At 43.6% G+C, this 19,840-nt stretch overlaps 1 protein-coding gene across 1 annotated transcript in view; it reads left to right on the forward strand.

The window, feature by feature from the left end:
- ITGA9 (integrin subunit alpha 9) overlaps positions 1–19,840 on the forward strand; it is a 1,159,507-nt gene that overhangs the window by 693,434 nt on the left and 446,233 nt on the right. The gene's annotated exons all lie outside the window — the stretch shown is intronic.

Genomic DNA, 19,840 nt, shown 5'->3' on the forward strand with positions numbered 1-19,840 from the left:
ACCACCGTTTGTTGTTGCCTGAATGAATTGTATTCTGTTGCTATTGTACTGTTTTCATGTGGGCTTATTTAATGTATTGCGCCTAGAAACTGTATTCGGGTCATTTGTTGCACTGAATACATGTTTTTACTACTACTAAAGTAGAAGAGACTTGGAGAATCCATTGGCTACCTATCACCTGGCAGACGGTGTGAAGTATTAACAGAGCATAATTATCAGAGATGTCTCTGCTATTTCTATTTGAATGAAACATGATGTGAGAGCCACCCACCTGCACAGATATCAACACTAGCTCATTCTTACTCTAAGTGGTAGCCAGAGGGTCTCCTTCACTTGGTCCAATGCCTGGAGGCTTTTTCTGCAGGTGTTGCATGTGATTTCCATCAGATGCTACAGAAACCAAGGCAGTGAAGACCATTTTGAATACACATTGATCAGAGACATCAAAGGGAATCATAATCTATGAACCAGCCTCCTTGATCTATAGTCCCATAGTCCTGAGTCCTGGTGCTTTGGGGGAGTACAGACATGGAAGGTAAACAATGCTTAACATGATTGGAATGATTTATTTGTCCTGCCTTCATATTCCAAGTATTGGCCACTTCGGGATGTAGTCTTTTCCTAAGGGAAACTTTGTAGCATTGTCTATTATTGTTGCATGAAAGATAATTACAGAGGAATCTATCAGTACAAAGATAATTATAGAAGGATGTCATGGCAGAGAACATATAGAACCCCACGTTTATTTTAATTTGATTGTTTGAAGCGGGGACCTAGCTCGAGAACAGCAAAGCGCTGTGCAAGGTTTGGGTTGCCAGCTTTTGGGCTAGCATCATTTAACAGTAGCGCAGTACTGTGAATTACGTTCTGTGCGTCCACTGGGAAAAGTCCATGGCCAGGTGCTGCTGAAAATCCCATGTTGTGAGCGATTTGCTTTCAATAAGCCTTTATTTTATAAAAGTTCATATTTATTAAATGAATGTGTATAATTTGGAAAACAACAGTACAATCTCCTAGGTGCCGAAAACAATACACCTTCTACGCAATCAGACCCATGTTGCAGACATTCACTCAGGCCCTCGGGCATGTTCAAACTTGGCAGTGCGTTTTGGCACGATTAACTCAATCACAAACATACATTTAAACAAACGTGTTGCTTTGTGTACTCATTACAATAAATGTAAATGGATTTTTACTTTCAACAATGTTCAACTATAATGCTTTAAAACACATTGGGTCTCATTACAAGTTTGGCGGTAGCCTTGCCGGTAAAACCGGCAGGCTGCCGCCAAACTTGCAATTTTTTCCGGCGCCAACAAATGGCCAATTACCGGGTCATTACGGCTTTGCCGGACCCAGTAATTGGCCAAACGCGGATGCCGGAAAAAAAATTCTCCCCATTCCCATTTGAGCCCTATAGGGCCCAATGGGAATGGGGAAGCCGGATGCACCGGCACCATTCGTGAATGGTGCCAGTGCCTCCGACATGCTCTGCTCGCGGGTGCCTTCCCGCCTGCCAGGTCAGACCTGGTGGGCGGGAAGGCACCCGCGAGCAAAACTCGTAGTTTGCCGGTCTGGTAACAACGGTATCGGCAAGCTTACCAATACCGTTGCTGCCAGACCGGCAAACATATATTGAGACCCATTTTAACCTTTAGAACATTATTCACAAAGATGTTAAGAACCAACATGTTTCAACATTTAGTGATCAGTCTTCTTCAGGGTAAATACAGATTACATATGTCATCCGAAGGGCCGTGAACACTAAACCTGGTGTGTACCTGTTAAATTCTACTCTTCTGCAATTCAGTAAATAGGGCTGGTCTACTCAAATCGACTTTATGTAGAGATACTTTTATATGAGCTTCAAGTTTTCAATCTATACATATTATTGAAAACTTCCAAAAGAAACTGAAGCCATTTTCTGGTACTGGCTATGGGTGTAATGTTTGTGCTCCCAGCTGCAGTCAGCCCAGTGTCTGAATTATGCAAAATGTAATGTGCCTGCTTGAGAAAGGTTCATGATTGCAAGCAGGGGTGATTCTGCTCGTAGGTGAATCGTGGCCCCTGTGCAGTGAGTCCACTGCTTCTTTCAGTGGCGGAGTGCATGAGTACAATGGCAAGAATGCTCAATCGGTTACCATATTTCTACATTGCAAACTTTAAAAATGAATGCTGACATAAAAGCAGCTACATTTTGGCAAGCTTGAGTTCACTTTGCATTGCTGAGCTATGGGGTGTTTTCTTTGCCTTTTCTATTGTTCTGCTTGGTTGATCTGAATTTGATCTTCCCTGTTTTTTCTCCCAGCCTCACTGAAGGCGAGCAGGGCTTTTGAAGTCAAAGGTTATCATGCGCTGGGAAGGATATCTATTCCCTCTGATCTGGCTCTTGGCAGCGCTTCACACTATCATGTTGTTACAGTTAGGGGAAGTTAGGGCAGTTGTAGACACATGTTGCCATCATATCCCGGGCAGTGGAAGATCGTATTTATTTGTAAATCTTGCTCCTCTTTCATTTGAAAATATGGTTTAGACTATCTGTAGAGGTTGTGTGAGTTCTAGAAAGCTGTCAGAGCCTTCCACCTTTTGGACACCATGGTAACTTCAATAACTAATGTTACTTTACACAGTTTGCATTGACATCAAATGCCTGTTTTATCCAGAAAACCAATGGTGCCGTATAACACAAAATGGCAGATAATAGAATGTCTTTATTTCCGATGGTAGCGAGCCTGAAAACACAGCTAGAGGTGCAGGTAATGCAGTATCCTGGACTTCAACTCTATGTACCAGCACTCTGCCTTCCCGCTAAAGGTCTAGGTAATGCAGTATCCTGGACTTCTCCTCCATGCACCAGCACTCTGCCTTCCCGCTAAAGGTCCACTTAATGCAGTATCCTGGACTTCACCTCCATGCACCAGCACTCTGCCTTCCCGCTAAAGGTCCAGGTAATGCAGTATCCTGGACTTCACCTCTATGCACCAGCACTCTGCCTTCCCGCTAAAGGTCTAGGTAATGCAGTATCCTGGACTTCACCTCTATGCACCAGCACTCTGCCTTCCTGCTAAAGGTCCAGGTAATGCAGTATCCTGGACTTCACCTCTATGCACCAGCACTCTGCCTTCCCGCTAAAGGTGCAGGTAATGCAGTATCCTGGACTTCGCCTCTATGCACAGCACTCTGCCTTCCAGAATGCTCTTTCCAAACGTTTAAACATTGTTATGCAGCATTTTATCATCCAGAATGTTACTCTTAATGCTTGTGACAGGTACATGTCAATAAGCATTCTAGATAATAAAGTGGCAGATAAAACGACGTATACTAGAGTATTTATATGTCACGTTGCCAAAAATCGATTATTTCCCAACTCATTGCTCAGTTTTTTATATATACCAAGAACCATCGTTCTTTCCTTAAAATTTGGTTGCATTCTCCCCAAAGCCACTACAACTTTATTCATCGTCTGTGAGTGTCCATTTCATATACTGCTTCATACCAATGTTTAGACTGTCTTCCCACACTCACATTGTGTGCAGTGAAGGCAACTGATACACAGGGCGACAGGGGTCTGTTTAGGACTGCAACTCGAATCAGCCCTAGCCGGCATAGCCAATAATGGGTATCGTGGCATTCGTAGTACTAGTCATATGGAGACGCTGGAATTCTCAGTGGCACAGGTACCATGCATCTTATTTTACAGTGGTACTTGAATATTTAGGGTGGGTTTGTTATGGATAGTGATGGCCAACAACCCTTTCAGCAGTCACGAGGAGCAAGTGATGTATGATGGAACCAAGTCAACCACACATTTCAATTGTGAGCACCAGTGATGGGAATACTGCACATTGTGCCATCAGTAGAGGAGACCAGCGGTACATTTCAGTTGTGGGTTAAATGGCACTCATTGGCCTACGCCTGAGCATTATTACGGGTCAAAGTCTGAAGGCAACTCATGCTTCCACATCTGGAGGAGACTCACAGACCTCCATCCAAAGGAAACTCAATAACTTACATCTGCAGAAGAGTTAAACATCTAGAATTAATATGTTTAAAAGACTCACAAGGCTGTATCTGAAGAAAACTCATAGGCCTTTTACGAAAGGGCACACACAGGTGTGTGCCTTAGAAATGCTCACATTACTATGTATGAAGAAGAGTCATGTGCTTTCTTCTGAATGATACTCTGGGGCCTCTGTCTGAATGAGTTTCGTACCTGCAGGTGAAGGTGTCACGGCGCGGCCTGACCATACATGCTGCGCCATGCCCTCTTGGATACTCACCTCGCGGCTTAGAGATAGGTGACCGCGAGGCCTCCCGTGACTCACCCCAATGCGGCGACCCCAGATCATGGGGGCCGCATCTTCCTTCCTTAGCCTATGCGCTCGGGACCAGCTGTCCATTTCTGCGCACGCGCAGTAAGGGTAGCATTGGCGGTCACCGATGGCAATGCGTAACGCACACAAGCAAGCCTCTGGGCCTGTGAAACGGCCCCAGACTAGTCTCATGCGCGTCACAACCTTTTCCAAAGGGACGCTAGTTGCTGCTGGTTGTGGTCTGCTGCAGACCTCCTCCTGCCATGCCCAGATTTCTGCTGCTGCCTCATCCATCGGCCAGTTTTCTGCATTCTTGCTGTATCCTCCTTTCTGAGTACCCTTCTCTGCCTTCTTCTGTTGCCCTGGCATCCTTATTTCTTTCCTCTCCCTCTCCTTCCATCTGTTTTCCTTTGGCCTTCCATGTCCTTGCACTGCCTGACACCACGCTAATCCGGGGTTGGTCCTTCCTCGTGGTGTTGGGAAGGGGCTCCCTGTCCTTGGCCGTTGATATATATATATGAAAGAAATTAATTAATGAAAATACAGGACTCTGCGCCAACAAATAAAGTTGAGTTTAAATCATAATTTCTGATTTATTGATCATCAAAGACCGTTGAGCCCATAAATGATAACATGTTTCGGCTCCACTGAGCCTTTTTCAAATCCGGGCTACCCATAATTATAATATAGGACATACAATATATCATAGTCAAAGAACAATTTGTATGAGCGGCATTATAAAGTATAACATAATTCCAGTTTTCAAATATCATGACCAAAAAATGTGCATAATAGCATGAAAGAAAATAGACAGAAAAAAATTATTAGACAGAAAAACAAGTATGGGCAAAAGGGAAGGATTCATGGGTGTACCAAAATAGACAAGCATATCATAATACATTATTATGTTTAGATATACAGAAAAACAAAAATGAAAAGAAAGAAAGAAGAACCCATTAGTAATCATTGATCTTCAATTCATTGAATAATATAACTGAATTCTTCAGTGGTCCCTTGAGACAATCTAACAAGTTAGTGCGTGTCCTTACCCGAAATTAGATGTAACCAGTTCTTCTGACTTATGTCCATATAGTAGTAACGGGGTAAAATCCCCAGTAACAATCTAAACAAAGAATGTAGGTAGGACAGGTAAATTATGATATTTGTCCAATTTAGTAAGCGCTTTAGTAGGTCTTTGATGATCAATAAATCAGAAATTATGATTTAAACTCAACTTTATTTGTTGGCGCAGAGTCCTGTATTTTCATTAATTAATTTCTTCAGTATATGGGACGGTTAGGCTTTTCACCGTCCTTATACAGTTGACCTTTCATTGACTGGATTTTGAAACTTTTATCTTGTACGTATAAACATTGGGATTGTAAGGAGTCGCCTTTGTGGAGCAAAGTTCTTTAAAGCCACAGTTTTTCAAAACAATATATATATATATGGACCTGGGTGCCAGGTGTGTCTGCCCACATTGCTCAATACAGGACCGGATTGGACATTGGGTTGAAGACCTACTCTGGACCGACATAAAGGCAAAACATCAGGTACGCAGGAGTGACAGGGGGGCACACCTTGACAGAAGGAGACTTGGGGCCCATGTCTGATGGAGACTCGTAGCTACATTTGAAGGATATGAAAGAGCCCCAGGGGCCCATATCTGAAGGAGACCCAAAAGGCAGTGTCTGAAAGTGACTCACAGGTCTATTTCTGATGGAATATCAAAGGCCTATGTCTGAAGGGGACTCATGGACATAATGTCTGAAAGAGCTTCAGGGTCCGATGTTTGAAAGAGACTTGTGTTCCTTCATCCAAATGAGTCTCAGGGTCATATACCTGAAGGAGGCTCATTTGCTTACATCTGAAGGAGACCTAGGGGGCTATGTCTGACTTAAACTCCAGACCTGTGCTTGAAGGAGACTGAAGGCACGATTTTGAGCTCACGATAAAAGTCGTGTGGAAGGCAGAGATTTTCCCCTCCAGTTTCCAGCACCAACTTTCTGAGGTGGGTGGAAGGATTAGAGGGTAGATGCCATGTTTTCCTCCAACAAAAGCTGCAAACATATCTGGTGTGGAAGAAACATGTGCTCCAGTGGCACCACAAGAATTTTTTTAGGACTGACACTATTCTAATTTGCAACAGTGTCCTTAAGCTTTGATCAATTAAGAAATGGGGTGCTTTCAGTCTGGGAAATGCTATTTTTAGAAAGGGAAAACGTGCAGTTGAGGTGAACAGCACTTAACAGCAGTTTTATTTGAACTCCTGTTTTTTGACATGCAAAAGCAGGGCCCTGTCAGGAGAATCCCCTCACAGTCCCAGCCATGCATTTCTGGTGGTTTTAATGTCCCTGCATCACATTCTTTCTTTGTTAGAATAGGGTGCTTTGAAGGAAAGTGTTCCTCCTTCATGGAAGAACACTTTCCTATGTTTGCTTGCACCTCCGAATCGGTCCCTCAGGATCCTGTATCTGAAAGAGACTCGCATGGCTGTGTCTGAAAGTGACTTACTAGATTATGGCTGATAGAACCCTTTCCACCCATGTCTGAAGGAGTCTCAGGAACATTTGAAGGAGACTCAAAGGTCTTCATCTGAAAATACCCCAACGGCCTCTGTCTGAATGTCACTCATGTGCCTATGCGTGTACGACACTCATGTGCCTATGTTTAAGGGATACCCAGGGGCCTCTGTGTGAAGGAGAGTCACAGGGATGCTGGATGCATGTCTTTACTTCACCTGCATTCCCTTTGCCCTACGTTAATTTTGATACTTTTACTTCTCCAAACTTTTACTTCTGTCTTTCACTTCATCAAAAAAACATCAACGCGTCCAGGACACTGCAGCTCGGACTATCCTGAGATTAAACAGAAGAGACCACATCACTCCAGCTTTGAGAAGTCTACATTGGCTACCAGTAAAGAAAATGCATCAAATTCAATGCCCTCTGCATTTCCCATAAATCCTTACACTTACAAGGAGCCGAATTCCTCCAAACCAAGATCAGCCGCTACCAACCAAGAATAGATCTGAGATCAAGCAATGACCTAAAAATAGAGACAAAACAATATGAAAGGAGGACATTCGGAGGAGCTGCATTCTTAATTGCTAACGTATGGAACACACTGCCCAAGGAAATTAGAACCACAGAAGACCACCTCACCTTGAGCATATGACTAACGACATGACAATTCAACAGCCAATGAACAGCACAAAGGGACAATGACAGCAAAGCAAAAAAAAACTACCCTAAGGGACAATGGGCCTCATCACGAGTGGGTGGTATCCCGGCGGTAAATCCGCCGGGATACGACCCAATGCAAGTAGCCTTAACGCAACTTGGTCTGGCGCTATTAGCGCTGATTCCAAGTTGCTGCAATGCTGTTAATCCCCATAGCACTCTGCAGCATTTGGCGCATTCACCGCCAGCTCAAAGCTGGAGGTTGGGGCAGTAATGCAGTCGTAATAGTTTTACCCCCACATTTTTACCACTCCGCCCAACCCCTTATGAGGCCCAATGACACAGATAAAGGACTATAGCGGCGAAATATTGGTGGACCACAATAATCCCCCCACTGGCCCCCAACACCTCCCCTCCACGCCACCGCTGTAATGTGTCCACAGTTAGAGAGATCAGTGAAGAATGGTCTGCCTCACATCAGACAGATTCAGGGAAAGGCACCTGCACAACATTTATGCACACAGGAAAGACCAGCCATGTAACGAATGAACTTGAAGCATTACACCAACCATGTGTCAGTCAGATAATTAGGGTAGCTCAGCCGTGCATTACTTCCTCAGGATTTATGGAAATAAAACATGCGTCAATTTAGCAGCCAATCTTGCAACAAACCGAAGCACAATTACTCAGAATAATCCCAGCTGAGTAACTCGAAACATACTATACCCTCTATGACGGGAGAGGTGGCGGGGCAGGGCAATGGAATGGAACCAGGAGGGATAGAGGGTACCACTGAGAGGCAACTGGATCTGGGCTAAAGACAAACCTCTGAGGCACTGTCGAGATAAACCAATGTACTAAACAATCCTCCCCTCTCCTGCTCCTCCAACATAACTCATGCCACACACACTACTAACAACTAGCCACAACACACATACCTTTAATTAACTCCTGCACTCAGCAAACTTTCAGAGACTCTGGTCATAACCTTAGACAGAACTTAACAGTGCACATAAATCATAAATTCAGCCACACCACACACAAACGCTCTCCAACACAATGCCTTCAAACACTTAACATACCACTTTGACACTGGACCGGTTTTTGACACTGTGCACCATCATACGTCACCCTAACTGCATACACAACATAAAAACTAGTACACAACCGAGGCATGGAGTCTTACCCTTACGGTCACCACAACCCATGCCCCAGAACCAACTCACACGCAAGACAACACACATAGATGCCCGTTCCTCCTGGATCTGAAACTTTCCTATCCCCACTAACGTACCCCACCCTCTTTTCTTGCAGAGCACCGTGAGCGCCTGGAGACTGCCCCTGGGTGGTAGCAGTGTGTGGTATAAATCAACATAACATACCTTCTCCTAGCATTCTCTTCCTCATTAGGGGGGAAGACCACTTGTGTCCCCTTTCTTTTCTTCCTCATATTCTTCTTCAATGTGTCCCTTTGACCCCAAAGCTAACCTTAAGCTAACCGTAACCACATCCATTGCCACAGTCACAGTGTGAAGACGAAGTAAAGGCATGAAGAGGTCAATGCAAGACAAAGTAACTGTCTGTGAAAGTGAGTATAAATGAGGTAAGTGCAGACAAGGTTATCTGGATGAAGTAAAGTTAGGGATACCAGGGATGCCTTGGAAGGAAACTCTCAGACCCAGGATTGGATGAGAATCCCAAGTGTAAACAGAGATGGGATGTCTTAGCAATAGCTGATTGGTCAGCTTGGTGCCCCATAAGAGGTGAGGCTTTTTCATGGCACTGGCTTTCAGATGCAGTACTGTTCAAACGTAAGAGTTGGTACAGAGCAGTCTTTGGTACATTTCGTCTTTTTTCACCAAAAAGCAGTGTCTATAGATTTAGGCCAGACTATCCTAGTTTACACCCCGAATGCATAATTCCCTCACATGACTGCACCGCTTCTCTAAGCAGCAATCTGGAGGCTGTTCTCTTTCCTCACCTGGCTCCCTCCTCTGGAAGAGCCTCCCCCTCCCTCTCCACCTTGAGCTGGATCTCCTCAAATTCCGGAAGCACCTCAAGACTTTCCCCCTCTCCCTTGCTAAACCCCTCAGTCGCTGAGATTGGTGGTCTTGGCCCTCATGTGTCCTTCTGGGTCCTGGCCTTCCTCCCAATCGCCTTCAGCACCTCCCGCTCCCAGCACTTGCCCTTGGGCACCCACTTGCCTGGTGCCCTCACAGGACTGCACTTATTGTATCGGCAGATGACCACTCTTTACTATGTGACCTCTGCCAAGCACTTACCGGTTTCCCGGCAACCTACTCTCTGCCACTTGCCCCTCAGGATAATTTCCTTGCATCCCCCACTTCCCCTGTCCCTTCTCTCTCTCTGCACTTGCACGGTCAGAATGCTTACAAGGCCTAGTAGGAACACCTCTATCCTGTCTAATATTGTATTATATTGCCTTTGTCCCAGGTTCCCTCCCCTGCCCGGTGGGCGCTTTGAAAAACAATTTCCTGCTGTATAAACGCCTTACAAACGCTCAATAAAATAAATAAATGAATAATACCGGGCTATCATTGTTAGCAATTCTTACAAATTAAAATATTTTCAGCTGACCTCCACAGCCATTGGGGTCTTCTCTTTTCATGGACAAAACCTAAGGTACTAATCTCAGAAATAGATTGTTCTGGAGAAACGCTGGTATATGTTTCACAAACGATAGCAGCATTCATCTGTCAACGAGCTTCAACGCATTACAACATGTAGCTTCTAACTATCACTGATAATAAAAGTAGGTTTATTAATTCACTTAATTAGTAATGGTCTATTATAAATCAAAAATGCAAATTGAACTTGCGACCTACAAAAACAATTGCATTCCTGCGCAGTTAAATTGTAAATGTACAGCCTGTGAAAAAGGTTTATGCGTTGCAGCCTATTTTACTGCTGAATGTTTACGGTTAGACAGCATTCAATATTTCTCTTCACCATTGGCTAGTTTTTAATGACGCTTGTAAACATACATCTTTAGGGGCTAGTTATGCTGCCAGCGTCCAGCAAAAATCCTGACGTACAGATTATGAACACATGTGACAACTCAGCACTTTTGAGTTTGAGGGCTCGGGGTCCCATTTATGAATGGAATGGTACAGGAAAAATCCCAGTTCTAAGCATCCTCATTTCGTCATAACGCTCTACGGAGAACTGTGGCACATTTTGGACAAATATCAGATATTCGGCTTTGGTTAAATCAATGTATGGCTATGTTGCCAAAACTGAATAGGTAAATTGGCATTTGCTGGATGATTTAGGTATGAAAACATCACGTTGGTTGAGAAATTGGCATTTTACAAATTTAGCTTAAACATGTGGTTGCCGATAACTTGTTTTTTTCTTTCTTAAAGCCTTTAAAACCGTAGGCATGTAGAAGAACATTTAAGAAAAACATTGTGGGGACGGGCCCGAAAATTAGATTTTTGTTGTTTTGTTGTTTATCCAGTAAGCTTATCCGGAATGGAGTTGAAGTTATGGAAATATACTACTATTCAGCGCCAGTCGAACTGCTGACCAACCTTTCAGTAACATGCTCTTTGGTACACCTCTACCTTAAGATATATATGTTTACATGTGTGCATGGGTGTTCCTATTGCCCTATACAATAGGGAGTAGGTCGACGTGTTGAATGTGGGAATAGGGGGGCTGGTCTTAACTTTTGTTGTGTTCTAGAGCTCAGTGACTGCATAATGTTCTTTGAAGAGAAGTGTCTCCATTAGGGAGGGAGCAGTTCTGATCTGCATCAGCAAGTTGTTCCATAGTATTGTGCATAGACGGAGATGGCTTGTTTGCATGTTGCTCTCTCTTATACTTCCTGTATTGAAGCCTTGTCTGCTCCACTGCCCTTCCTGGAGTGGTGGGAGCTTTGACTGTCACTCCCTTGTATATGATGCACGGCTGTAGGGGTAGCTCGTGCAATTCCTTCAGGGTGGCTGGATGTGCTTGCTCTTCCTTTCAGGGGATTAGCTCTATGGTGCTGGAGGGTGAGCCTGTGAGGAGGTTGATGCTACTGTCGAGTCAGAAGAGGATGAGGGCTTGGACCACTGTTCTGAAATCTGAGGCTGGGGTGAAGGGTTTGATTTCATGCAGTCAGGAACAATTGGCCTCAGGGCGTAAAGAAGTAAATGCGACCTTCAGCAGGAGATCAAGGCCTATTAATAAAGCTCCAAGTGAAGATAGCAATGCACCTTTACTCCCTTTAAAGTTCTGAAGAAGAGAACAGTCAGCAAGGACAACTACAAAAAAGAATCCTTGGTTTATGGCCTAACTGATAAGAGATAGTATGCTAATTGGCCATTTGTCTGACGTTGTTCCCTGCACCTGGATTTCATTTTGCTTACGTGCTGCTAATGAGCCGAATGTCCAAAGTTGGGAGAGAATGCCAGCTAATCATGAGGGCCTATGTAATGATGGATTATACATTGTTGCAGAAGCCAATCCGCTACTGTCATTCTGTTATTATCTGTATTATACATAAGTTATAAGGCGTGCCTACCAGATAAGGGACAGCCAATGATATTACTAGGACCGAAATAAGCTATAGGTATATATATGTTCCCTTAACCAATCCCTCCATTCGATAGGTTTTTACTGTTTGCCACGTCGGATGACATCATAGTTGATGTACATTGAGGTATAAAGCCTTTTGTGTAACGGAAATGCATTAAAGAATGTATGAGCTACAATCTGTTCACCAGGTTTACCTACTTTATTGAGCTGATAATAAAGTAGTATTTTGCCATATTCTTTGAGTCTGTCCTGTTATTTGGGACTGAGATCATTTATTGGTAATCCCAACTGGCACTTGACACGCTCCAGGTGCTACTGCACATACTTCAAGGTCAGTATCACCCACAGTCAACGTTACTGCACACATCAGTTCTGCATGTCACCGAACTGAAGCTGCCAACAGCACATCACAGCTCTCTTGCTCTTTTTTCCCTCTCTGTTCTACTAACTTACCCACCTCCCTCCTTGCATTACAGATCCGCCAGAGCGCCAAAAGACCACAAAAGTGGCAACAGTGCACGGCAAAAGAACCTTTAACATAGCAGAAGTGTTTGCCATGAAGTAATGTGACAGTCCACATTTTACATGCAACCTTCTTTCTTTATGCTTGGACGCCCAGCAGCAGCATGTCTGAAGAGCTGGAGGAGATAGTCGAGCGATCATTGTGGGTTTTGCAAGTGGGATGATAAGCATTTCCTGACACAGTTGGACTGAAGGCCCCTACTTCACCAAAGAGAATACGAATATGGTAATTGCACCCAAGCAGTGCAGGCCGGCCTCCCAGGGGACATCTATCTGTTCTCAGAAAGAGATGCACTCGTGTTTTCGTGTCTGTGACAGTAGGATAAGCTCTCGTGGTTAAGAGAGCTGACTTGTAACAGGAAGACGCAGCTTTACCAGAAACAGCCAGCGCGTGTCTGTGATTGGTTCCTTCATTTCCCCCATTTAAGACAGGCAACTGCAGGCAAATAAAGACTATTTACACCTATTACGTCTGACCAAATGCCCCGTGCACTATGACACAACTCTGCAGTGAAAAAGGGCCCATTTATACTCTGCCAAGTCCGTTTTTACATGTCTCTTGCGATTCTTCTGGCATCCGTCAGTAAACAGAGGACGTGGACCCCCACCGCACGATTAATGGCTCCCTCTGTTCCTCTGCGACCTAAGTAAATGTGTTATGAAGTCTGGCCTTTGTTTCCATAATCGATGTGCAGTGTAAATTCATAATTATTTCTTTCCCTCTCGTTTCACTCTCTCCAACGCTATGGTTGACATTACTATGAACTCACTGACCCTGACAAGGAAAGCTTTTGTCATCCAACTCTTATTTGGGCGCTTTGTCGGTCCTTGTTTATTGTGACACTGCTGTGATGTCTCGTGACTAGCCAATCTGAATGTTCCCACTCTCTTTATTATATATCAACGTGTTTCTGTTTTATTTGTGTGTCCTATTGACGTTCACAGCTATAATTACATGTTAGTGTATACTTTCTAAGCGAGACAACAGCCATCAGCATTTTGACTCCCAATAGTGCAGAGAGTCTTTAGACAAATCAATGCACACATCTACTGTTCATCTCATGGTAACTGCCCATGTCATATGTAATGATACACCACATTATACCCAATCTAAGCTGTGTTCAAGGATTTAACTCAAATATATCCCACCTGACATGTTTAAGTTCCGCCAGGTTGTTCTCCGATTTCGTTCAGGGGAAGAAGAGTTGCTTGGGGGTACCCGGTGGGCTGCATCGAACAGGACATAAAATTGGCTCTGGCACCAATAAAAAAAGTGGCTGTAATCGGAAATGGCAATTAATTACTTTTCGTGACTGATTGACTACCACTTAAGGGGGGAATTTTTGGTCAAATGTCTTGGAAGTAGTGCACTCGAAAGCACATTTGGCCAGTAACATTGTCGTGTTATATTTAGACCACCCTTAACCCACCCGTAGCCCCCTCTCCCCCAATCAAGGAGCCCTGCAATACACGGTTATGTTTTTTAGCACTGGGCTTCCTGAAGACTCACATAGAGTCACACAAATCTCCCCCCTTGTGCCCACAGTGTGTCAAGAACCAGGCCGGGTATAGGAAATAGATTTGTATTTATTTTAATTATAGGTAATAGAAATCACACTGAACTACACACGCCACCTTCTTTGTGGCTCACAATTAACTTCTGGTTACACAAGTGAATTACACCAATGGGTTAGGAAAAACACAAATTTCAAATTAAATGATCATCAACATCATCCATGCCTAAAATTAATTTACCGGTTACAATGCTGTACAATTTCGATTTTCCTGCACGCTTAAAAGGCTAGTAGTTGGGTTATAGATTTGTACCAATGCATAAGACAATTATGATTTCATCCACACCTTTGCACAAAATAAGCACAGGGTTATTTAGCAGTGGATTTTTTCTGACCCTCCACCCCTCCCCTACTTTGGCCTGTGTTGGGGAAGCTGGACAGCAAAAATGGGGATGTTTTGAGAATTTTGAATTCCAGACCTTCCCTCCACTTTAAGGCCTGTGTTGGGGAAGCTGGCAGTTTAGTGATTTTTTTTTTAGTTTAGGGACAAAGATACCCCTCTTCCTAAAGAAGTTGGGGTCAACAGGACAAATATGATCACCCAATTAAATTGCACTCTATAGTTTTCAGCGCACACCGGGAATGAGGTTTGTTAATTTCGAATTTTAACAAAAATCACCTTGTGGTGTTCCCGTTCTGGGAGGCTGTGCTAGAGGCCCTCTCGGAGATGGTGGGGTTCCGGAACGACCCTGACCCCCTGGCGGTGTTGTTCGGGAGGTGGAAGGGTGAGGGGACTAGACGGGTTGCAAAATTTTTGAACGTGGGAGCCATAGTGGCCAAGAGATGCATTCTGCAGTGCTGGAAGCGGCGATCCCCCCCTACGCTAGAAATGTGGCTTAAGGCTCTCACTTGGACACAGGTGTGTGAGGAGGACTATATCAATACATTGCCTGTGAATGCTCGCCCCAAAAACATATGGACAGAGTTTTGTAGCTACCTAAACAGCAAAGCCGATTTGGAGCTCTTATCCTCGCCTTCATCGCCAGATCCAACAGAGGTGTAGGCTGAACTGTAGCTCCCCCCACGGGACTCGACCTGTTTTCTGTGAATGTGCCTGCTTTGTCACTAACGCACTGATTGTTTGTTCATACCCTTATATATGTTATATGTTTTTGTTGATGTAGTATGTGATCCACTTGCTACTGCTCCTTGCCAATAAAGAGAAGTTAAAAAAAATATATTGGACAACAAAAGCAAGTAAAAGTCTTGCAAACACATTTGTTTTAAAGAAGATGGGTGGAATTATTGTTTGGTAGGAAGACCAGCAGGAAATAAAGCGTTGATAGTAAGGAGTACAATATTCTATTTGTGTAGAAACCTTAAATTCTTGTCTAACCGCCCAATGCAATGAGTGACATATGGTGGAGCTAATCAGTACCACAAATTCTAGTCTGGTGAACCTGCACTGAATGAACAGTTCACCTCAATGTTTAAAGACGTCATAGTCCAAGACTTCCTGCTTGGCAAACAGGAAATTTCTGTGCTGTTCCCACGTTCTCTCCTTTCAGTAAAGGGTGGTATAATCTGAGTTAAAAATGTGAGCTTGCACTGGGCCAATCTGCAGCTTGCCTGGGTGTGTCCCCCATTTTCTACAGTTCACCGCAGTAAGAGAAGTAGCGGTGAGCAAGATCGCACAGTATTGAATGTGGAATTAGAAAGTTCGGCGAGAGGAAATCTGACAGTACTGAAAAGCCAATCCATGTATCGCAGTACTATAGGTTAGGAAATTCAATGAGGGAGATCCACCTGTATTGAAAGATGCCATTAGGAAGTTCAGCTGATATCACAAACAAAGGCAGAATGATGTTACAAAGTTCAACAGGAGGATATCCATATGTACTAAAAGGTGACATTAGGCATTTAATTGACTGGTCAAGAACATATCACCCCCACACAGAGATATGTGGAGGTTTTCCATTTTGTGGTAGTTCTGCCATAGTCACTTATGTTCTCTGGCTACACGTGAAATGGCACCCATTCTGTGGCAATGTGTTTCAGGGAGCATCCCAGCTCACTCATTTAATAGTTGCATGGAACACACATTGTTCATTCAGACAATCAGAAGATACTGGTTGTAGATGATCAATGATAACACACTGCTTGTGGACGCCATTACCCACACCCCACTACTGATCCGGCTTTAAAGGACATTGCAGCCTCCAATATCCTCACACATGAAACCGAGAAACCAACATTTCCTCTCCCAATATGGCAACTTAGAGACATTCAATCAAATTCTCCTGTCTGCATATGAGGAAAGGCTCACCCCACCTGAACAATGGCGATGCCCATGAGGTCATGGTTGTTAATGTTGTTCTTTACTGCATTAGAAAGTGTTGTACTGCAAATTGGTAATGCTAACCCTGTGTAACACCAAGAGGTCAGACAAATGGAGAAACCAGTAAGTCAAATACTTTCTTTCGACTAAAGAGCCATAAAAGTTCATAAAATTATACAATTCCATTCTAAAAGTATAACATGACTTAAAATGATAAAAATGCTAAAAAGACTCACCTGAAATTCATAATTTCCCCAAATGGGTTAAAAACACATCCATAGATTTAAAATATACAACAGTCAAAATAATCAAACAAAGACAGACATGCTCAAACCTATATTCAGGATGGCAAACACAATCAGGGGTAATAAAACCAATGCATCACTCAATCCCAGTAGCGCCCCTGTCCTGCTTCAGGGCCCTGTTCCTATGCTACCAGGCCCTAGAAATATATTGTGCAGCTAATTAGGGTACAGGTGGCAATAATCATTGTTTTAAAATCTGTATCGCATGAACAGCTTGACAGATTCCTTGATCAATAAAAAATGTACGCAAGTAGCAACGTCTCAAATTAAATGTTTTTTCGGCAGGTTGACATAAAAGGCGTTGTTTCTTCAAAATGGCTGCACAAAGGGCACTTTGCTGAGGCAACTGGGCTCCAAGTTAAAACAAAATCTGCCACTGGTGCCTAGCCTAAACCGGAGATACAGGGATCTCTAGAGCAGCAGGCAGACTATATCTAAATAAGCCTCAAAACCACGCTCCAGGCTGGACTCTAAATAGATTAGGCCCAACTTTAATGATGCAATGTCCACAATTATATTTTCCAATGTTCTTTGGGACATAAGGACTTTCAGCCACTTAGTTTCCTGAATGGCGAGAGCATGTGGGGTTTCCCAGAGGTATAACCTATCCAGATTCTGAAGAGTTGCCTTCTCGTGCGCAAGCCATTTAAGGCTTTTTCCACCCGCTAGGCTCATAATGTGTCTCAGCGCTTCACGTTGTTTTAATAGATCATCTGAGCTCAATACCTTTACCCAATATAACACAGGTTTAGACAAGGCGTAGAGAATTACTGAAGGATGATTACGTTCCAAATGAAGCATCGCGGATGGTGCACTAACAGGGAGCAATAGGAGATTTTTAAGAAATGTATTCTCGCAGGCACCAAGCTTATTTAAGGTGGTATGGCCCCATAGTTCTGCCCCATACAGAGCTGATGGCAAGCCTTGTTTCTTCAGTAAGTCAAGGGCCAGAGATATTGCATCACTCCCATGCTGATAGAAAATGAAAGAATACCACTGCAATACTTCTCAAGTGTGAGTTTTGACCTGGCAAGTTGTCCACCCCACCACCCATTGTCTTGAACACGCACACCACCCATTGTCTTGAACACGCACACCTAAATAATCATAGTGTGTAACTTTCTCGATAACAACCTCATTGATGGTGAAAGGAATAGCTCTCTTTTCAGAGAAAGATCTGTATTAAGGTTAAAACAAATGGATGTACACTTATTTTGGAATATGGGCAGCCCTGTTCTACGTCCGGCTGTAGGGGTAGCAAGTAGTACTGCATCATCTGCATAAAAGAGTGCAGGGTATTTATCACAAACCAATCTTGGTGGATCCTGGCACCACTCCCCCAACGCATCAATTATTTTTTGGACATAGTTGTTAAAGAGTAAGGGGGATAGGCCACAACCTTGTCTGACTCCAATGCAGACATCTATTTCCTTTGTTGTCTCCCCTCCCAGCCCATACCAAATTCCTGCCTTATTGATGGAATATAAAGCAGAGATAATAGAAACCAACTCAATAGGGGCATGGTGTGATAATATTATTTGCCATAAAACTTCCTTAGATACCGAATCAAAGGCGGTCTATAAAAAAAAAAAAAGTGGCAATCTAAAGTGCCTCTATTCCGCCGGAACCCAGCCTGAAAGTCACTTATTACATTTTTTTCTTCTAACCAATTCTGAAGGCTTGCCAATAACAATTCACCAAAGAGATTCTCTGCGCCGTCCAAAAGAGAGATTGGGCGATAAAGTGCAGTTTCAAATGTGTCCTTTCTTACCTTGTAGGTTTGCTTCTTCTGAGGAAGGCAAGGGGGCAGAGCTTGAACATGATCTCTAGTCAATAGCTGCCCCACTACAGAACTATAATAGCTTCTCTCCATGAACTAGGTATCTCACCACTAGCTAAGATCGCATTAAACACTTTGCAGAGAACCGGCGCCCACATTGTTTGTTCATCCTTAAAAAGGTCTGCCCGAATTAAATCTGGGCCTGCAGCTTTATGGTCTTTACGTGATTTAATAGCAGTGGCTACTTCACTAACTGTAAAGGCTATATTGGAGCTAGAAGGTAGGCTCCTGGTGTCCAAAATGAAACCCTGTGAGGGCCCAGCTCTGTTTAGGTTGGAGAAATGCTGCCACCAAATGTCTTCCCCTATTACACTCCCTCTTTAGCTCCTTCCCTGACACCATTTTTCAAAAAAGACCCACATCTCCAGACTTCAAGGCATTGGTCAATAAAGACCATTTCTCCCTAACATATTTCCTTTTTTTCTCCTGGATCACCAACTTGTAATTGAGTCTTAAGCCACGTAAAATAGATTTGTCTACTTGGCATTTTTGTTTTATGTGCAGTTCAATTTTCTATTATCCTGCCCGGCCTTCCTTGTCAAACCATTTTTTGGTTTATGTAATAGTCGGTCGTTAATTGCTCTAGGACTACTTGAGATTAGGGGGTTAGATTAGTATTTAACTTCTCATATTCTTCCAGTATAACTCTGTACTTTGTCTGCCCATGTCAGATGACAGACAAATATCTACTATTGATGCGTATATCTCAGATTTAGGGACTTGCTTCAACACCCTTGTCCATTTGATAGATTTGCAAGAGTGGCCCTGCAGCTCCAAGGGCTGGGCCTGATGGGACGCTCTAGTGTTAACAATCTCCCCTGGTATACTTGTGATCTCAAACTCCAAAGGATAGTGGTCCCTCTCTAACCGATCTCCAATCATAAAATCCCTCAGCCTATCCCAGTCCTCCCCTGAAATCAACAGGTAGTCAATTAATGAAGTACCGTTGTGGCCATGAAAGGTGATGCTAGCTGGCTGATCCTTGGCCCATCTCCCATTGTAGGCTCTCAAACTGATGTTATATACAGTGAAGGCCGCATTTATTGCCAAACAGTGAATTTGTGCAGGATCTGAGGCACTTAAGCAGAGAATGTTCCAAGCTATATCCTGGTTCTCCCATATGTCCCCAAACTCCTTTATGGAGAAATCAGTGCTATAGCAGAACCCAGTATGATTACACTGTACATTTAACAGGCAGGGACATTTAGGTGGCCAGCAGTCAGGCATTTGCTGAAGTGTCTGGTATGTCCTGGTAGTAAGTGCAAAGTAGGGGGATAGATT

Source organism: Ambystoma mexicanum, chromosome 5p, assembly GCF_040938575.1.
Source record: "Ambystoma mexicanum isolate Mex_15411 chromosome 5p, UKY_AmexF1_1, whole genome shotgun sequence".
Taxonomy (NCBI): Eukaryota; Metazoa; Chordata; class Amphibia; order Caudata; family Ambystomatidae; genus Ambystoma; species Ambystoma mexicanum.